Source organism: Bubalus kerabau, chromosome 8 (genome assembly GCF_029407905.1).
Source record: "Bubalus kerabau isolate K-KA32 ecotype Philippines breed swamp buffalo chromosome 8, PCC_UOA_SB_1v2, whole genome shotgun sequence".
NCBI lineage: Eukaryota > Metazoa > Chordata > Mammalia > Artiodactyla > Bovidae > Bubalus > Bubalus kerabau.
Window position 1 is genome coordinate 78,013,187 of NC_073631.1, and position 20,067 is coordinate 78,033,253.

Here is a 20,067-nt window from a genome sequence, read left to right on the forward strand (position 1 = left end):
TCCCATTCTACTGTTTTTCTCTCTTTCTTTGCATTGATCACTGAGGAAGGCATTCTTATCTCTCTAGGGATTGGTCAAATCCTTTTGAAGAGATGGTGAATGATGGGAGTAGAATTTGAGCAGACCTGGCCTTGGTCCTCAGGAATGAAACAAAAGGTCTGCTGTGTCTCCTCCCTGGACAGGCTTACTTTGGATCCAGGGCCACAAAATTTTTGATGACTGGCTACTTTATTTATTTTTGGCTGCGATGGGTCTTCTAGTTGTGATGAGTGGTGGCTATTCTCTAGTTGCACTGTGCAGGCGTCTCATTGAGGTGACTTCTCTTGTTGTGGAGCATGGGTTCCAAGTGCACGGGCTTCCGTAGCTCTCGGGCTCTGGAGTGCAGGCTCAGTACTTGTGGTGGTGTACAAGCTTAGTTGGGCCGTGGTATATGGGATCTTTTTGGACCAAGGGTCGAGCCTGTGGTTGGCAGGCAGATTTTTTTTTTTTCTTTTCTACAAATGTCTGGGGTAGGAAAACACGGCTTCCCAGCTCATGGCGGCCCCAACGACAATGACTCTCAAGGGCTGATTTTGGCCTCCAGTCCTGGCTGAGGAGAAAAGGGACCTCCTTCAGCTCTATGCTTCCCTGGTGGCTCAGATGATAAAGAATCCGCCTGCAACACAGGAGACCTGGGTTCGAACCCTGGGGGGGGAAGGTCTCCTGGAGAAGGAAATGGCTACCCACTCCAGTATTCTTGTCTGGAGAATTCTATGAGCAGAGGAGCCTGTCAGGCTACAGTCCATGGGGTTGCAGAGTCACAACCGAACCACCAACAGTTTCACTTTTACAGCTCTATGGGAGAGAGGCCCTGGCAGGTGAATTCTTAATCACTGGGCCACCAGGGAAGTCCCAGCTGGCTACTTTGAAAGAAGTCCATTCATGAATGATTTTCTTGTTGAGTCTCTCTACTGGTCCTGACAAGCTGTGTTTTTCTGCTCTGTGCATGGGCAGGATGGGCAGAGCTGGACCCAAAAGGCCGGGGTAGATTAAGGTACTTCATTTCTGAATCAGGGACAGTTCCTGGTAATTGCACTCTGAGATATGCCCACTTTTTCAGGTGAGAGTCCAAGAACATTTGGTCGGAGTGACAGATACAATCTTAAATAGCTTCTGCAGGATGTAGAGTGGAGTACCTTCCTGGAAAGTCTTCTTTGTGTCAGGGTCTTTGTGTGTTCACAAGATAAAGTGCCGATGAAACTGTTCTTTTGTACAGGAGGAATAGCACTTCTAATTCTGCACACGGGCATATGTCTTACAAGGGGAATTCAAGAGCATTCAGTCCACTCCCCACATTTCACCAATAGGGAAGTCAAGTCTGAGGGACAGATGAGGGGCCGTCTCTGTCTTGGGGGTGTTGGCATCCATCTGTGTTTCCTCCTCTGGATCCTCTGTCTGCAGCCTTCTTCTTGTCCACTCCTGGCCTGCTCATTTCTTGCTCATTTCTCCCCTTTCATTTTAAGAAGCTTCTGCTGCTGCTGCTAAGTCGCTCAGTCGCGTTCAACTCTATGCGACCCCATAGACGGCAGCCCACCAGGCTCCTCTGTCCCTGGGATTCTCCAGGCAAGAATACTGGAGTGGGTTGCCATTTCCTTCTCCAATGCATGTATGCATGCTAAGTCGCTTCAGTCGTGTCCGACTCTCTGCAACCCTATGGACAGCAGCCCACCAGGCTCCTCTGTCCACGGTATAGGCAAGAATACTGGAGTGGGTTATCATTTCCTTCTCCTCATTTTAAGAAGAGGTGATTTCTGAAATCTTTCCCCACTCCTTCCCTCCACTGGTCGGACTTTCCAGGGCTTCCAAAGCCTCTGTCACTGCCTTGTTCCTTTATGTCTGCATTACTCCCGGTAGCTTACTTCTGTGAGTTACAGGCTGGCAGCGAAATTTTGCTTTCTTACACACAATACTTAGAGTGCCGAATGAATGAATTAACGAAAAAATGAACCAGCTGTGCAGGAATCAGGAAATCGCTTGCCCATCCGGAACACACCAGCCCCCTGAACACTTTGAATCTGGGCTGCTCAACGGGTCTAATAATTCCCGGTTCCACCTGGCCAACTTAGGGAGGTCCCAGAGGCGCACGGGGCCCGGGGCGCGCCTGGAACGCGCCGCATTGTTAGGGCGATGAGGCCAGGTGACCGGCCGGCCAGGGCGCGGCGGCGGCGATTGCCCGTGCCGCCTCGAGGGGGCCCTGCGGCGGGCGCGGCCGCGAGCCAGGAGGACGGGCCCGCCCGCGCGCTGCTTGCGCTGTTCGGAGCCCTGCCTGCTGCGGCCATCGCCCCGCGGGACCGACCGCGCCGCCGCTCGCCCAGGTACTGGAGCGGGGAGCGCACCGCCAACCTCTTTGTTTCGAGCTGGCGCCAGCGTCCGCTCCAGGGGCTCGGGGCGCGCGGGCAAACGGAGTTCCGCGCGCGCGGGGACCTGAGCTGGGGCGAGCGGGGACCGAGAGCTCGGCCGGGATCCGGGGTACCAGGGAGCAGGACTTAGGGACGGAGGCTGGTGAACGCGGCGAGGGCGCGGGCGGGATCGGCCAGGGTCCCGGACGCTGTTTGGGGACTGGGGCGCGGGGACAGCGCTGGGGCGGGCGGATGCAGCCGGGGAGCAGGCCAGCTCGATCGGGGGCCCGCGGGCCAGAGCGGCACTGTTGCGGCGGCGCCCGGGTGAACTTCGCTCTCTAGGACGAGTCCTGAGACTCCGCAGCGGAGAGCCGAGCTTGGAGCTGCAATGAGAAGGCTCAGGACCCTTCTCCGGCTCTTTGCAAGCAGGCTTTCCGGTGCGTTTCTTTTTCCCTTTCCCTGTGTTGGGCGGGAAGCAGGGGGTCCCTTGGTGCTTCCTTCCTAACTTCTGAAGGAGCGGGAACCAGGCCGGGGGCGTGCGTGGCCGAGGCCACCTGTGGCACGTGCCTGCTGGCACGCCGGCGCTGTAGCTGACAGGCAGGAAGAGGGAGGGTCTGGGACTCGGTGGGCGCCGTCGGGGTCTGATAAATGAGCCGGGGTCTTTTGCTTGAAGTGATTTGAAAATCTGTGTGGCGGGAAGGGGCTGAAGAGCTCCACTCCAATTCTTGAGACAGCGCTGGTTAAAAAATAAAAGCCCATGGAATGTGGGGCCTTCGGAGACCACTACTGAAGGAGGTCGCTGCCCACTTAGAAGCACCCCCAGACCCCTAGGGTGTCCCTGTCCTTCACACACTTTGATCTGCTGGCAGTCCCCCCCACCCCCCATAGTCTCTCTCTCTAACCTGAGCCCATGATCATGGAGGACTCTAAATATACTGAAAATTTGATTGAAAATTGTCATTGCATCCATATCACTTAGCCCTTCAGAACTAACCATCTTGGCATTTTGGTATATGTGCTCAGTGGATACTATTTTTTTGAAGTGCTTTAGATCATTGCCTTTTGAAAGAGGTATTTATGTCCCTGTGATTCTTCCCCTCTTTAGGGCCTGGGAGGTTATATTTGCAAATCAATCGACAAGTATTAAGAAAGGCATTTCTGTGCAGAGGCCTGGAGGGGCGAGGGAGTCGCTGCAGCTGGAGGATGGTGGGGGCTTGGCCAGTCTGCAGGGAATGAGGGGAACTCAGTGCACAGGGAGCTGACTGTGGGAACTGGCAGAAGGCCAGACTCCTGACCTCAAAGACAAAGTAATAGTAATCTTAGTCATTTTACAAAGTAATAGTGACCCCAGAGGCAAAGTAACAACACGGTCATAGTAAATCCTACATGTTTGCTTGTGCTAAATGCTTTGCATACATGCATTGCATTCTCTTAAATAACAACCTTTGGAGGGAGCTGGGATAATTGCTCCATCTTACAGATGTGCAAACTGAGAGGCAAAGAAAGGTTAAATATCTTGCCCAAGTTGTTGCTCAATCAACATGGGGGTGAAGCCCAGGGTTTGTCCAGGACAGTGAAATTCCAGGGCCCTGAAGTTGCTGCTACTTGTCTGTCAAGTGGATGCATGTCCTGACAGCAAATTTCTCAGCCGAGGTGTCACAGTTATCAGCAGCAGCAGATGAATCATTTCTTTACAAACCACGGAGAAGACAGAAAAAGGAGTAGCCTCCGGGAGCACTCCTGGATGCAAATTGACTTGGCTTTTTATAAAAATGTAGCTTTGGCACCTCTTGGTTTTAAATGGAGCTATTTGCAAAAGTGACCCTGGGAGCTAAATGTCACCAGGTCGAAGTCTGTTCCTGGGCTGCAGGAGGTATTACTGATGGGATTAAAAATGGCCTGGGAGGAAGGCACAAAGCAAGAACAGAGAGGGGAAAGATTGAGGGGGGAGAGATTTCTGACCCACCATGTGGCAATGGCAGCTTGTACGCAAGGCCCAAGGCCTATTTTACAGATGAGTATGTTTGTTAAAGGGCAGAATGTTTAGGGACCAGATCAGACCCAGTCCTCTGGCTCTCCGTGCCTGCAGTACTCCTTCTCTAGGGTCAGCCTGGCGTAAACCACCACCATGCTAGAGGACAACCTTTTGTCTCCCAACCACACCCTGCCCTGACTCCTCCACTTACACCCTCAGACTCTTATGGAGGCCAGGGGCAGGGTGTTCCTGCTAGAGAAACAGCCTCCCCCGGGTAGAAAGTTACCTTGTATCCCATCCACCTAGTGCTCCCGGAGTAGAGAGGCTTCCTTACCGTGGTTCCGCTTTGTCTTAGAAAGGACTGTTTTGAGACTGGGTTTGAAGAGTCTGCTGGCAGCAGAAGCTGGAGAGTAATGGGGTTCCTGAGGTATGCAGACCCTGAACCCCAGGTTCTTTCCTGTGAGACCCGGTGAGTTAGGGGGATCATCAATGACCTAGGGCTGGCCCTGTTCCCTTGGAATCCTTTGCAGTTGTCTCTATTAATCCAGAACAAGAGGTCTGGCTAGTCGGTTTGTTCAATAGGCATTTTGTTAACTCCGAATAGCTACCTTTTTCTGGCTGTTAGCAAATGTTTTTAGAATCTTACTGTCGTCATTATTGTCCAGATTCTGAGCGCTGCTCTAGCTATGGAAAGAATTGCTTCTGTTAACCCTCATGGCTAAGCAGAGGCAGGTGTGAGACGGTGCGATGTGACCCGATCTTCCCAGGGATGTCCATGTGGAGCTAATATTCAAACCCCGACTGTCCGACTGCGGGGATGTAGTCTCCGTGCTGCCTCACTGCTTTTTAAAACACCTAGACGTTAAAAATCAGTCTAAATGCTGCTGAATGTGAGTTATCTTCTCTTAGGCTCAGAAGATGTTTTGAATCTTCCAGTATGTTGAGGCCTCAGACCAGGCAGATTCGCCACTCTGTATTTGTAAGTGGACTCAGCGTGGGAACACTTGTCTGCTTCTTGTCTGTTCTTTTCCCATAAAAGCGGCAAACTAGAATCTCCAGGTTTCTGGAGCTTCCTATTGCACTCTGAATTTTAGGAATGTGTTTGGTGAGCACCTGTCCCCGCCCCCCCACCTTCATTTTGGTGTGTGTCAGCCAGGTGTCTTGCCAGATCCATGAACTGGGCCCTCCTGTGGGGACACCTCTCTGTTCTGCTCTGTATGCACTTGGGGTCCCAACTGTATGCCTGTCCCTGGTGCAGGGAGGCCGGATGTCTCCCACCTACTGTCCCAGACCCCCCTGGGGGCTCCTCTGCTGGGTAGGAGGGAGGAGCCAGTGAGGATGACTGCCACCTGGGCTCACTGTTGGGAGCCGTCAGAATGCCCTACGGTGTCATTGAGGGGAAGATAGTCATCAGAATGACCCCTAGACATTTAAAGAGTTATGTTATTTTTTAAAAAAGGAAGACAATGATCTGGTATTAATGTTTGGTCCCAAATGGGCTAAATTACTGAAAAATTTATGTTTAAGGAAAATTCCTTCTTGTGGATCATTTCCTGATTGTGCCAAGGGGGTGCTCCCCAGAGACACCAACTCTGGGAGAGAAGGCTTTGCCCTTGTTCTGCCACCTCCCTCCCCCGCTCCCAGCCTGGTAACCTTGCAAGATTAATGCCTTCTTCTGATGGTGCGGTCACCCATGCACCTGGGGGTGCTTATTTTCCACGATCAGATAGATCATCACCCAACGTTGCAGGAAAATATTTTTATCTTTGTTTTCCGGAATGTACACTGAGACTCAGCAAGCTTAAGTCACCTGCCTGTGTCATGGGGCTGGTTGTAACTCAGGTCTGTCTGGGGACAGAGCCTGTGCCTGGCCCTCACCCACAGAAGTCACGTGTCCCCTTGGTTACGGGGGCCTGAGCATGTGCAAGGAGGGGGTGGTGTGGTGTTGTGGGGGGGGGTCCCAAAGTGGAACCCAGGGATCTCTGGTTCTCGACCTGCCTCAAGTGCCTGGCGGAAGCTCCGTAGCTCTCGGGTGCCCACTGTCCACAGCTGGCCTGGGTTCCAGCCACAGCTGCTTCCTCGGACACCGCCTTCGTCCCTCTTCCTTCCTCCCTGGGCTGTGACTGTGGCATGTGGCCAGCTGCCTGCCTTCCTCGTCCTCTTCTCCTTGGGGGAGTTGATAGCACTTAGTACACCTTGTACTAAGGTGTACTGGCTGTACAGAACAGGCCTGGCTCTGTTCTGAGACGGAGGTGACATCTGTGGGAATTCTCATTCCAGACAGTTGGTGCCACTCCGCCCAGCTTGCACCTGTGGGCTGAGTCTCATCTCAGGTGGGAAGGGTCTCATCTCTTTTCACTGTGTCTCAGTGGGTGGCAGCATCACGGTGTGACCTGGTACCTCTTGAGTGTAGCTTTTCCAAAACTGGTGATAAACAACAAACCCTAAAGTTTTAAAGAGACACTCATGAGATAGGTGCCCCAGTGGAAGATGGCCAAGGCTCCTGAGAGGGGCCGAGGCAAAGGCTTTGTGTGCCAAGTACCCTGCTCCGCTCTTCTTCCAGGGAGAGGCGGCTGTGGCCCGGGAACTTGGGAGCCGGGCTTTTCACACTGGAGGATTTGGGAATCCGCTTCCCACATTACCCTGGCCCACAGCTGCTCTGTGTTGCATCTCACTCGTTGTGGAGCCTCCCAGGGCGTGGGGGAGCAGCCTTCATCTGGCCATGCATGTCGCCCCAGGGCCAAGCCGGGCCATTAGCTGGGGCGTCTGCGTTCTGTACACATTCCTCCTGGACGACGACGACAGGGCTGCGGCGCTGGCTGCGGGAACAAAAGGGCTCCATTGACTCGCCTCCGCTCGTAATCCATCACCTTTCTCAGAGGTTCCCTGAGTGCTCACCCCTCACCACTGGTGATTTTGGACGCACATCAAAGGTACGGTGAAGGCAGCGTGCTGGGAGGAGAGAGCCAGGCTCTGGCAGCCACAGATGTGGGGTAAAAGGCACCCTTTGTCCCGAGGCTGCCCTCTTGGTTCCCCACCTGCAGCCTGGGGACGTCACTGCGTTCCGAGGGGCTCACACCAGCGCTCCTCCTGGGTGCTGTTTTGTTGATGACTGGGTCTCCTGTGTGGCCCAGGGTGTCTGTCCCTTCTGCTTGCTGGCTCTTGGGCCACTGCTCACTCTCATTCTGCCGAATTGTCACTGCTCCCCCCACCCCCCGCCCCCACCCTGGGGCTCCTGTTGAAACATCACTTCTGCATTCTTGGAGTCCCTATCTGATCCCTGTCGGGGGCAATCCTTTGTTATAACTGGAGGAGGTGGTGGGGGATGTGGGAGTCTCCTTTAGATCTTGGCCAGGTGTGTTTCCAGTTTGTCTTCTCTGGAAAGATCTGAAGTGGCTGGGGGTGGAGGAAAGGGGACACACCTCTGCTTGTGTCCACTGGTGGCTGAGTGAGGCAGGACTGGCTTTCAGCTGGCCGGGCGCATGTTTTCTCTTGTCCTGCCCTAGGAGGGGAGGGGACGTTTGTCATCTATGTTGCTCAGGGGGTGGGAGGGGATTCCCAGGTAATGGATGTGACTTGGTTTCCTAAATTAATTTTTGACTCTTTTTCTACAAAGTAGTTTTTGTGTAATATATTTTTTGTACACGTAGAAAAAAGGGAGAAATGTTAAAAATGCAGGAAATGTGGCCTAATAGTGCCACCCATGGAGCAGTGTTTTCACCCTCTTGTATGCTGTGTGCATTCTATGTTTTTCAAGTTTACCAATCTGAGATCGTACGTATTAGCAACAGTGCGGCAGTGTAAGCACTTCCCCACTTGTAACTAACTCCGCATTCACACAAGTGAATTCATTCACACAGTACAGAACCCAGTATGTACGTGATGACCATTTATTAGTCCTCTGGTCACTTGCAGCCTTGTGTGCATTCTTGCATAGAGATTGGGCAAGATCCTGGCCAGTCATGTTCTTGGAAGGACTTCTAAGGTCAAAGAACATAAACTATTTTTGATTGTGGGAAAATGCACGTAACATAACCATTTTCAAGTGTACATTAGTGGCATTGGTGCTTTGATATTGTGAAATCATCATATGCAGAACTGTTCTCATTTTGCAAAACCAACTCCATCCCCAGTAAGCACTAACTCCTCTTTCTTCCTTCCACAGCCCATCACCCACCATTCAGCTTTCCATTTCTATGAATTTTACTGCCCTAGGTGCCTTATGGAAGTGGAATCATACAATATTTGGTGTTTTGTGACTGGCTTATTTCACTTTACTTAATGTCCTCGGGTTTCATCAATGTTGTAGGATGTACCAGGATTTCCTTCTGGAATAGTTCATTGTACTTAAAGACCACTTTATCCAGGTTTCCTCTGGTAGACACTTGGGTTACTTTCACCTTTTGGCTATTTTGAGTAACTCTTCTCTGAACATGGGTGTGTAGGTATGTGTTTGGGTCCCTGCTCTCACTTCTCTGGGGTGTATACCTAGAAGTGAACACAAGCTTTTGGAAGTCCCTTGAGATATAAGGTCAAATTGCAGTTGAGAAACGGCGTGCTGGCTGAATCCTCTTCGTGCTCACCCGCGTGCCTGAACTCCTGGCCGGGTTGGCGCCTGCTGGGAAAAACCAGGCCTGCAGGAAAAGGAAGAGAAGACTTTTTACCAAGCTATTTTGACAGATTGTATAAACTCAGTGATTAATGGAATGAGAAAGCAGGAAGAATGTCTTTCATTAAGAAAAAAAAAAAAGGAGGCTTTAGGGTTTGCTTGGTTTTATTTTTCAATTAAAAGGGTCTGATTTTGTTTCTGGAGAATGGTTTTAATTTGGATAAATGGTTCAGTCTGGGACCCGCATGCCAGAACCTATGATGTATGAGTGCAATTACTCCAGGTTTCCTCGGGAACAACACAGACCTGGGCCCTGCTCTGGCTTAGCCTTGATGAAATGGCGATGAAGGTGGCTGTGCCTTTGGGAAGCAACTCTTCTGATCAGTACATGGAGCCCGCTGGACCGGATGCTGGTGGACGCTGGTTAATTTTTACCCTTTAAGAATGTATTCACCATCTCAAGTCAGGAATGCCAACTAGCAGGCCCTACCCCCAGTGCTGGAACATGTTGGACCAGAATTGCTGGCATCGTTTCTAGTGTGGGCATTTGCAGAATTGGTTGGGCTTCAAAGGAGGTGGTTCATCCTTATATTGTCCCCTGTTATAGAGGCTTCCTGGCTCAGGCCGGGTTCAGGCCCTGAGCACTGGGCTTTTGGTGGGGCTTCTTTGGAGGGAGATGATGGGCAGAAGGATGTATCAGAGTCAGTGAATCCTGGGTGCTTGGGGAAGGAGCCATCGGATGGAGGGTCAGTGAGGGCAGAGGCCTTGGGCAGGAGCTGCCTTTTGTGTTTCCAGAAGAGGGAAGGGATTGAGGAAGGCAGAGGAAGAAGAGGACACCAGCATTCAGCTCCAGAAACTAGGAACCTTGTGTCAAAGTCTTAGCCTTCCATGCTAATGGGGGTGGCAGGTCTCATGAGTGCTGGCCACCTTGGAGCAGTGGGGGCTTGGGTAGGGAGCTCAGTCTGCACACAGGAAATGTGCATGGGTGCAACCACAGAGGAAGGACAGCTTACTGGGCTAGGTGGTCAGAGAACTGTGGAGCCTGAAGACATTTTAGCCCCGCAGATCCTGTGGCCCAGAATAAGGGGCGTACCAGCGTGGTGGGGGGACAGGAGTGAAGGTCAGGTGGGGGGACAGTGGGCCTTGACCTGCAGGAGAAGCGAGTGTGCACCCAGCTTTTAGGGGTGTGGGGCTGAGCCGACCCGACCCCGGGGCGCCCGCCTGCATCGGCTGCTGCTGAGCTGCCCTGCTGGCTTGTGGAGGGGCGGGGCAGCTGTGCACAGGCCCCTGAGGAAGGTGGCTCTTAGCATAACAAATAGGAAAGTCTTTGGTCTGAGGGCTGGCCAGGCTGATGAAGACTTTGGGTGAGATGGGTGACTGGCAACAAGAGAGTGACTTCTTTTGCTCTTTGCTCCTCCCTGCGCCCATTTAAATGCAAAAAAGTCCAAACTGTAGGTCATCTGTAAGAGCATAATGCATTTTTATAGAGTATGTTTCTTGTTAGAAACACTATCAAGACTTAAATGATGTTTAAACATTTATAAAAGCTCCCCCATTCTCACACTTACAAATACGTGATCATCTTCCTCTTTCCGGCTTGGTTTTTGTAAGAGTTTGAGGTTTGGGCTTCCCAAGTGGCGCTAGTGGTGAAGAGCCCACCTGCTAATGCAGGAGACCGAAGAGACAATGGTTTGATCCCTGGGTTAGGAAGATCCCCTGGAGGAGGATATGGGCCACCCCCTCCAGTATTCTTGCCTGAAGAATCCCGTGGACCGAGGAGCCTGGCAGGCTGTGGCTACAGTTCATGGGGTCACAAGAGTTGGACACAACTGAAGTGAATTAGCACACAGTGTTAGACGTGTGGTGTGTGTATGTATGTACTTTTTATGCTGATGGTTTTCCCAAGCCTATATCTTACCCTAAGCATTTCCCATATTTCTGCCTTGACTTCACAGTTATCACAGTGATGAGCCTTATAGCCTTGCAGAGTGATGGCCATGCTTGCATGAGCTCCTAGCTGCTGGGCTGGATTCTTATTAGAGCTGCTGCTTTCAGAAGGTGAAAGAAGCAGCCTCTGAGCTCTGGCCTGCTGGGGATCCGCTGGTCACTGATTTTGTGTGTAGCCCACAGGGAGGTATGTGCAGGCCTGGCTGGGACACAGCCCCTCTACCTAGACTGCTTGTTGTGCCCTGAAGGGCCAGGTTTTCTTCCCTGCTCCTGGGTCCTGTGGCCAACAGTGGGTGGACGTGAGCGAGGCCCTTGCCCAGTGAGGTCTTCACAAAGGCACCAGGGTCAGGGCCTGGCACTGTGCCCTGTGGTCTGCCACGTGCTGATGGGATTACGTGCATCGGAGCTGCTGTCATGCTGACCTTGGCTCTGGGAGGCTTTGTGACCAGGAATCTTGGCCAGTGTCCAGCTAGAACCTGTCGGGGCTGAACTCAGCTCTGCAACTAATAATGTTCTAGTGGGGTCCAGACAGGCTCAGCTCTCAGGTTTCACTGCCAAGATAAGTTGGATTAACAGGCTGGAGCTGACGAAGACTTTTGGCCAACAGTGATCTTTCTTGTCTGCTCTCCCTCGACCCCTGCATTTCCCTCCTTCCTTCCATTTGGCTTCACTGGTTGTTTCTGATGCGTTCTGTCTGTTGTCAGGCCCGTGCACTTTTAGGATATCAGCTTCTCTGTGTCTTCTGATGCTGCTGGAAATGGCATGGTCTTGCCTGTTTACTCTGGGGCCAGGGCAAAAAGGGAGTGGGCTCTGCAGTGAACACTGCAGCCTGGGTCCTGCCTCTCTGTGTGACCCTGGGACAGACACCTTGCTCCTCTGAAGTGCTGCTGAACACGGGCAATTGGTATAAAGGACCTCCCTGGGTTGTTGGGGTAAATGTAATGTCATGTACACACTGGGCTTCCTGGTGGCGCTGGTGGTAAAGAACCCTCCTGCCAATGTAGGAAATGTAAGAGACATAGGTTTGATCCCTGGGTTGGGAAGATTCTCTGGAGGAGGGCATGGCAACCCACTCTAGTATTCTTGCCTGGAGAATCCCATGGACAGAGGAGCCTGGTGGGCTATATAGTACGTAGGGTCGCAAAGAGTCAGACACGACTGAAGCAACTTGGCATGCGTGTACATACTAGGTATCTTGTCGTTACTCTTCTTTTCACTTTGTCATTCAGCCTTTCTAGGAACTGAATCCAGAGGGCTTTTTCGCCATGCTAGCCCGGCTCCCTGAGGTAGAGCTCCTGGGAAGGAGGTGGGTCTGTGGGGCCCCGGGCTCTTCCTACCCAAGCGCATGTCCTCTGGGAGGGAGCTTGACAGTCACAGGCTCACATTGCCCTTCTGATGCCCAGTTAGCATGTCCTTGGTCTTCTGATGTACTCTGGGGTTGGGCCATGTACGTGTTGTTTGTATCTCTCCTCACAAAAGTCTGAGCTCTTCCAAGGACAGGAACCAAGGCTTCCTCTATCTTCATGTGATAAGGGCTTTGGAAGGAGCTGAGGGACGCCTGTGTGACCTTGGTCAAGGCCTCTGCCTCTGGAGCCTCCCTACTGTAAGCCTTCACTAGAGGAGGAACAATTCCACAGCTAAGTGGAAACATTTGAGAAGCCGGTTCTTTACAAGAAGAGAGGGAGGTGCTTGCATATTTTCCCAGGGTTTCATTAATTTCCACCCCCCGGCCCGCCCAGGGCCACCATTTTCTTCTTTCTGGGAGTTTTGCTTTGCAGTGTATTCCATGAACTTTCAGAGGAGGGCAGTTGACACTTCTTTTACAGGCTTGAGAATCTAGCCCACTGTTATTTTCTTGGAAAGTAGCCATATTTTAAGTTGTTGTATTATAGAAAGTTGATGGTCAGTGCCTGCTAGGAATCCATGAGGGCTCCCTGACAAGAGTTGGGAATACAAAACTGTTACTTCACTATTTCGGTAGCACAAAAGAATATTCATTTTGGACAGAGTGTGTTGTGGGGTTCCTTGAAGTCCACACTGTAAAATGTCAAGAATTATTTCCTTTGTCTTTCTCTCAGAATGGATTCCAGTCACTATACAGATCAACTAGCAATGTGTAATCTCTTGTCTGATATTTAAATGAGAGTTTTGTTCTTATAAAAATGTTGAGCATCCATCAGACTCCTGCTGAGAAAAGAGTCGCCTCTCCCACTTATCTGCTTCTGCCCAGGCTGCTCAGATCATGTTCACAAATTCTTTCTGTGGGAACTGTCTTTTTAAAAAAATGGCTAGATTTTAGAGAGAAGTTTGGATGTGTTGTATGGTATCCTTGGTGCCTGGAGGCACATAACTCACATTCAGATGATGATGGAAGAGTTGAGAGCAAGAGTGTGGCTTTGTTTTCCAGCCACAAGCTGGGTCTCTTGATTAGTTGATGCATCTGTCCTGCCACAAATGGCCAGTGGCCACTTCAGGGCCCTGGCCCTGGCTAAATTCATGGCCCTGTGGTACACGACCCCCGCCCCCCACCTCACCTGCTACCCTCCTCCCACCACAAACATCACCAGCTTCCATCTCCACGATGCTGTTCTCGTCCCAGCCTGATGAATGAGATGTGGTGTGCCAGCAGTTCCTAGATCTCAGGCTGGTTGCTGGGAATAAAAGGTACGTACCTGAGGGTGATGATGGTGGGTGGACTGACATTAATTATTGACTCTGTGTGAGGCCTTGTCAGAGGGTGACTCCATTGTTTCTTCCTTTGTTTGTTCATTCACTCCCTCACTCATTGCTCTCAGGCAGCTAGCGTTTACTGAGTGCTGGCTGTGTCCTGGGATATGGTTAACCCTTGCAAACTCAGCAGGGCTTGCTATGGCTTGATGGCTGAGACATCAGCTTGTATGCGGCAGAACAGCATGGTGCTGGGGGTTCTTAGGACCATGGGATTGGGCTGGTGGAGGTCCTGAGGATCATGGGGCTGGTGGAGATCCTGAAGACCATGGGATTGGGCGGTTCAGGGGACCATGGGGCTGGTGGAGATCCTGAGGACCAGAGGGCTGGTGGAGGTCCTGAGGACCATGGAGGTGGTGGAGTTCCTGAGGACCATGGGGCTGGTGGAGGTCCTGAGGCCCATGGGATTGTGCAGTCCTGAGGACCACGGGGCTGGTGGAGGTCCTGAGGCCCATGGGATTGGGTGGTCCTGAGGACCATGGGGCTGGTGGAGGTCCTGAGGCCCATGGGATTGGGGGATCCTGAGGTCCATGGGGCTGGTGGAGGTCCTGAGGACCATGGGATTGGGGGATCCTGAGGTCCATGGGGCTGGTGGAGGTCCTGAGGACCATGGGATTGGGTGGTCCTGAGGACCGAGAGTTCAGAGCTGGGGATTCCTCCATCATAGCTCTCATTGTGTCCATCTCTAGTTACTTATGACCATCTGATTCTGAATTCTCACTGTCATTTTGAGATTGAGGCCACATCTGTCCAAGGCTGTCTCTCTTGGGGCCAAGGGGCCCTTCGGCTCTTGTATGAGAGGTTTTTTGCCATCATTCAGGACCGTGGAAACTTAGCATCATCTGAATCTGTGCTTAAGGGTGAAAGGAAAAGGAGACATACTGTTATAGAAGTACAGATAAACCCAGTGGATGGTTGTTGAACTTAAAAGACTGCTTTTCATCCAACCTCATTTTTAAAAATGGTCATATTTTCTGGAGAATAGTATAGTGAACAGTTGCATACCCTTCACCTTGATTTGCTGCATGTTTTTTTCCTTGCCATTTTGTCACATTGGCAGTATCTCTCTCTATTTAAGTAATATCTCTCTTTATTTACATAACTTATGTGTCTATCATGAATTTCACCCACAAATACTTAAGCCTGTGTTTCTTGAGAACAAGGACACTTTCCCTCATCTCTCAACCTCAAGACCATGATCACTCTAAGCAATTTAATTTTAATTTGTTGACATCAGCTAATGTCTAGTTCTCACTTAGATTTCTGCATTGGCCCCCCAAAGTGCTTTCTTGCTGTCCTTAATCTCTTCTGAATCTCATCATGGCTATGTGTCACACTGTGTGATTTTGTCTATCTGTGCCCTGAAAGTGGGAGCAGGCCACCAGCTTTCTTTATTTAATATTATTATTTTTTTTTTTTCATGACTTTTCCCCCCTTGAAGACATTTTTTTAAATTTTGAGGTGATTTTCAGGCAGTTGTATGAAATAATACAGAGAGATCCTGTGTACCTTGACTCAGCTTCCTCCTATGAAAACATCTTGAAAAACTGCAGGACTATGTTACAACCAGGATGTTGTCATTGATAGAGTACAGAACATTCCATCCCTACAAGGATCCTGATATGTCCTTTGTAGCAAGCCTACTTCCCATCCATCTGCACCCAAACTTCATCCCAACAGTCACTGATCTTCATGTCTGTAGTTTTGACATTTAAAGAATGTTACATAAATGGAATCATACAGTTTGTAGATTTTTGGAATTGGCTTCTTTCAGTCAGCATAATTCTCTGGCGATCCATCCAGGTTGTTGCTGTATCAGGAGTTCATTCTGTTTCATTGCTGAGTGTTAACTCTGTGGTGTGGATTGACTACTGTTTTTTCACCGGTTGAAGGTCATCTCTGCTAATTGTGTCTTCAATCCATGAACATGGTATGTCTCTCCCATTGTTTAGATCTTTGATTTTGTTCACTAGCTTTGTGTAGAATTTAGCATGTAAGTCCTATATAAGTTTTGTTAGATTTACACCCAAGTATTTACTTTTCCTTGAGTGATTGTAAATGGTACTGTATTTTTCATTCTGGCTTCCATGTGATCATTGCTAGTGCATGAAAGTGAAGTCACTCAGTTATGTCCAACTCTTTGTGACCCCATGGACTGTAGCCTACCAGGCTCCTCTGTCCATAGGATTTTCCAGGCAAGAGTACTGGAGTGGGTTGCCATTTCCTTCTCCAGGAGATCTTCCCGACCCAGGGATCAAACCTGGGTCTCCTACATTGCAGGCAGATGCTTTACCGGCTGAGCCACTAGAGAAGAACAGTGCTTAGAAGTACTATTGACTTATGCGTATTTATGTTGTATCCTATGATCTTTGTCAACTCACTTACTAGTTCTAGGAGTTTTATAGATTTCCTGGGATTATCTCTGTTGACAATCATGTCATCTGAAAATAGGGACAGATTTATTTATTCCCTAGCTTTGAGGTTTTGAAGAGCTGAGGGCAATTTCCTCATAGGATATGCTAGCTTGGATTTGAGTCTTTTCTTGTCATTACATTCAGGATCGCATAGGTGTGAGGTGGCATACTCTGCTCACCTCATGTCAAGAGGTACAGTGTCTGTTGTCCTGCTCTTGGCCCTCAAAGCTTAATTACCTGGTGAAGGCCCTAGAATTTCTTGGTGTCAGATATATCTTCTCCTGTGTCCCTTTAAGACTGTGAGCATCCTGCTTCCTGATCACCACTCACTCAATGGTTCAGCATCCAAGGATAGTCCTTGCCTGAATCAGTTATATATTGAGATCATGAAATGCTGGACTTTTACCATTTAAGTACTTTGCAGACATTATCCTACAAGTAATCAGACTGTTAATTACCAATTGTCTTACCTGGATAGAGTAAGATAATTTTATTTATTGTGTTTATTCTTTAGATGGTTCTGTGAATTTGGCAAAAGAAGAATGCTCTTTAGTTTGTTTTTGTGATGATACTCTCAAGTGCTCTCCAGTGGCACCCTACGTAATCTTCCTGGGAAAAAGACTGTAGCTATCACTACAGCCATGCAGCAGATGCCTACCCAGGGCTCACTTGCCCAGCTCAGCCCACTGTTTGGGTGGGTTTGCCGAGAGTCTGTATTTTCTGACATATGTCTAAGTCAGGGCTTCTTGAAGTGAGGTCTCAGGACCAACATCAGCATCCCCTGGGGGCTGTTAGAAATTCCAGGTCTGGGCTCCACCATTCTCTGGTCTGGGAGTGACAGTTGCAGGGTGTTCAGATGCTCACTCAAGTCTGAGAACCACTGGTTAAGTTTATCCATTCTTCTGCATGAAGCACTAGCTCTGGAAACCCAGTGATGGTTCAGTCAGATATCTTTAAAATTCAGTTTGGCTTTGCAATAATCCACACATCTTTTTGTGTCAGGCTGTGGCTGGTAATTTTTCCAATTCCTCTCAGGGGTCTGTGCCAGGAAAGAGCTGCATTTACTTAGGAGAGCTCCATCCTTTAGCCAGCTGAGCCCTCAATTCCTGTTCCTGCCCAAGAATAGGACATCCAGCAGAGTGTAGGATTGGAGAGTGAGGTCTGCATTAACAAGTGTAAATTTGGGCATGTTTTCAGCACTCATTCGTATTTCACTTTGTCCCCGACTGACTGGCTTGCTGCCTTAATGAGTGATAATCTATATTTCTGGAGGCCTTTGTTGCCAGCTCTTCTGGTTGAAAATAGTTTTATTCTTCATCAAACACATGAAGATGGAAATTCTTTTGTGTGCTCTTCATGCAAAGATAGATGAGTTGCCTCCAGCTCAGAAGCTGAGTTTAGCTCTGTGCACACGTGGAACTTGATGTAGGAAGGGGGTACGTTCATAAGAGCAAAAGGAGGTGCTGTGGGAACTGATCGTGACTAAGAGTGAGGCAACAGAGAGCCTAGGGTTTAAAGCAGATGTTTCAGTCAGTCAGGTATATCAGATATCTACAGATACATGTCTATATAGATCTGTCTATCATCTATCTAGATACATCAATTTGAGGGGGCTGGTGTGTTTGAAGTTTGCATGGCAGGCTAGAAATTTCCACAGGTGCTGATATTACAGTTTTGAGTTGAAAACAGTCTAGAGCAGAATCCCTCCCTCTATTTTTTCCCTTTAGTCTTTTCTCAAGGCTTTCAACTGATTGGATCAGGCCCACCCAATTATGGAGGAAAATCTGCTTTACTTGATATCTACTGATTTAAATGTGAATCATATCTGAAAAAACCTTTACAGCAACATGTAGACAGACATTTGGTGTCATAACCTAGCTAAAAGGACACAGAAAATTAAGCATTACAGAGGAGAATCTGGACTAGATACAAGATTCAAGAAGCAACCTTACTTTGTACTATCTTGGGAACCCTGGACAATTTACTTCCTTTTGAGCCTCTGAGGTCAAGGGCTCTTTAGGTCCAATGGTTGTTTACTGATTTATATAAGTAGAATAACTAGAAGTAATGTGGACATCAGGCTTGGTTGATCAAGCAACTCAACCATGTGACTGCCCATAAACTCTCTTCTCTGCCTTTTTAGTTGTCACTTTCTTTCCCTGGTGGGCCTCCTGTGACTACAAGATGGCAGTCAATTGCCCACTGCATACTTCTGGAGAGAGAGCGCCTCTTCTACGGCCATTCGACAAATGTCCTTTGGCCACAGAAGCCTTGCACTGACTGGTTAATCCTAAGCTGTAGGTTTTTCCTGTAGTCAGTGACTGTGGTGGAAGAGGGGAAGATTTATGTGGGTTGGTAAATATGTGCCAGAAAAGCCACCAGTGCTGTCCCCTTGCTGGTTGGCCTCAGCCCAGGGCTCCCATGAGATAATGCATTGTCTGGCACACGTAAGTACTGAACAAAGTGGGCTGTGATTATAATATCCCCTACCTGGAGAAGCAGGGAAAGTCTTCTGTACGTTGGCTTAGAATAGACCTGGATGGATTCCCCAGGAAAAGGTCCTTATTGAAAGGGACTTACTGGCAGGAGGGGTAGAGTTCTCTGTTGCTGATAAGTCCTGCTCTGTTGCTTACTGGCCTGTGACCTTCAATTCCCTGCATCTCAGTGTGTTTCTCCTGGAAGACAGATGATAGGGCCTCTGTAAAGGGTGTGTCTTAGTGAAGTGAAGTCGCTCAGTCGTGTCCGACTCTTTGCGACCCTGTGGACGGTAGCCTAACAAGCTCCTCCGTCCATAGGATTTTCCAGGCAAGAGTACTGGAGTGGGTTGCCATTTCCTTCTCCAGGAGATCTTCCCAACCCAGGGATCGAACCGGGGTCTCCCACATTGTAGGCAGACGCTTTACCGTCTGAGCCACCAGGGAACTGTGTTGTGTCTTAGTATGGTGGTCAAATAAGAAGTTGGAGAAAGTGTATTTCCTTCTCATTACTTATGAAATACCTTCAGCTTAGGAGCCATTTTTATATATTTTGTCTCACTTGGTGCAGTTGGCACGACTATTGATTTTGAAACCATTGTCACTGGCTAGGGGTTTGAGAGTCCCTGAAGGGGAGGGAAGTCCCAGGGAGGGGGTTCCAAGTTTCCCGGCTCTGATGCTGTTGTCTGTAGTGATGTTTGCACAGGGCAGAGGGCCTGGCCTAGTGGTGCCCAGTAGTGAGTCCTGACTTGGCTTTGAGGTGGGGGCAGGAGCAGGAACTGGGGTGGCCATCATGGTGCCCAGAGCAGGAGTCTTTGGCACTCATCTGGGCTCCTCCACCCCTGCTGGCAGCTTGGTGTGTAATTGGCCACTGATGCATTGTCTCCAGGCACTGATAGAGGTGGCCAGCCTTGACACCTACTTCCATATGCAAAGTATTGATAAAGTGACAGGTCTTGAACTTATTACCAGTGTTCATCTTCGGGCAAATCTAAAAGAAGTCTTGCCTGTACACATAGCTAAGAGACTGATGACCTGTTCTGTAGGCAGTTAAGAATCCCACTGAAAAGTCACACCATCTCTAAGGGTGTCCACACAGCAGATCAGAGAGCTTCACCCAGTGACCCACTTCAGCAGCAGGCACCTCACCGTGATGAAGGATGTGAATGTTCAACTGTCTGTCGCATCCACCACTGACCAGATAATTCTAATTCCATTTCTTGGAGTTTTTAAAAATAATTGTAAATGGTGCCAGAGATATTCTTTGCAGAACTTCATTGAAGAAAAGTGGCTCACTGCCATTTCCAAACTGATCACTAGCTGGGCCCTGCTCAGTGCACTGTCCCCTGGAGGTGAGCGCGTCTGGAGTGTTTGCCATCACTACTAAAACGGAGAAATATTCTATCAAAGTGCATTGCATTTGGGCCCCGGTTTCCTGTTGGCCTTGAGCAGCCACTCAGTTTGGTGTGGGTGACTGTGCCAGTTGTCTACTGTGACACAGACCACCCCAGACTCAGAGGATTAAAGCAACAAGGTTTATTTC

General features: G+C 49.6%; 1 protein-coding gene and 1 non-coding gene across 5 annotated transcripts in view; one reads left to right on the forward strand and one right to left on the reverse strand.

The window, feature by feature from the left end:
- Window positions 1–498: 498 nt before the first annotated feature.
- On the reverse strand, window positions 499–636 carry LOC129659742 (small Cajal body-specific RNA 20). The gene has a single exon (XR_008718217.1). It is a non-coding gene; the product is annotated as a small Cajal body-specific RNA 20 (non-coding RNA).
- Window positions 637–2,183: 1,547 nt separating this feature from the next.
- Window positions 2,184–20,067, forward strand: part of TNS3 (tensin 3) — a 223,066-nt gene continuing 205,182 nt past the window's right edge. For 2 of the 4 annotated variants that reach the window (XM_055590657.1, XM_055590659.1), the window contains exon 1: window positions 2,184–2,354. The gene's annotated coding sequence lies outside the window, so the exon portion shown is untranslated. Of the gene's footprint in view, window positions 2,355–2,641; window positions 2,816–20,067 lie in introns of those variants that run through there. The other 2 variants (XM_055590655.1, XM_055590656.1) reach the window with 1 other exon arrangement.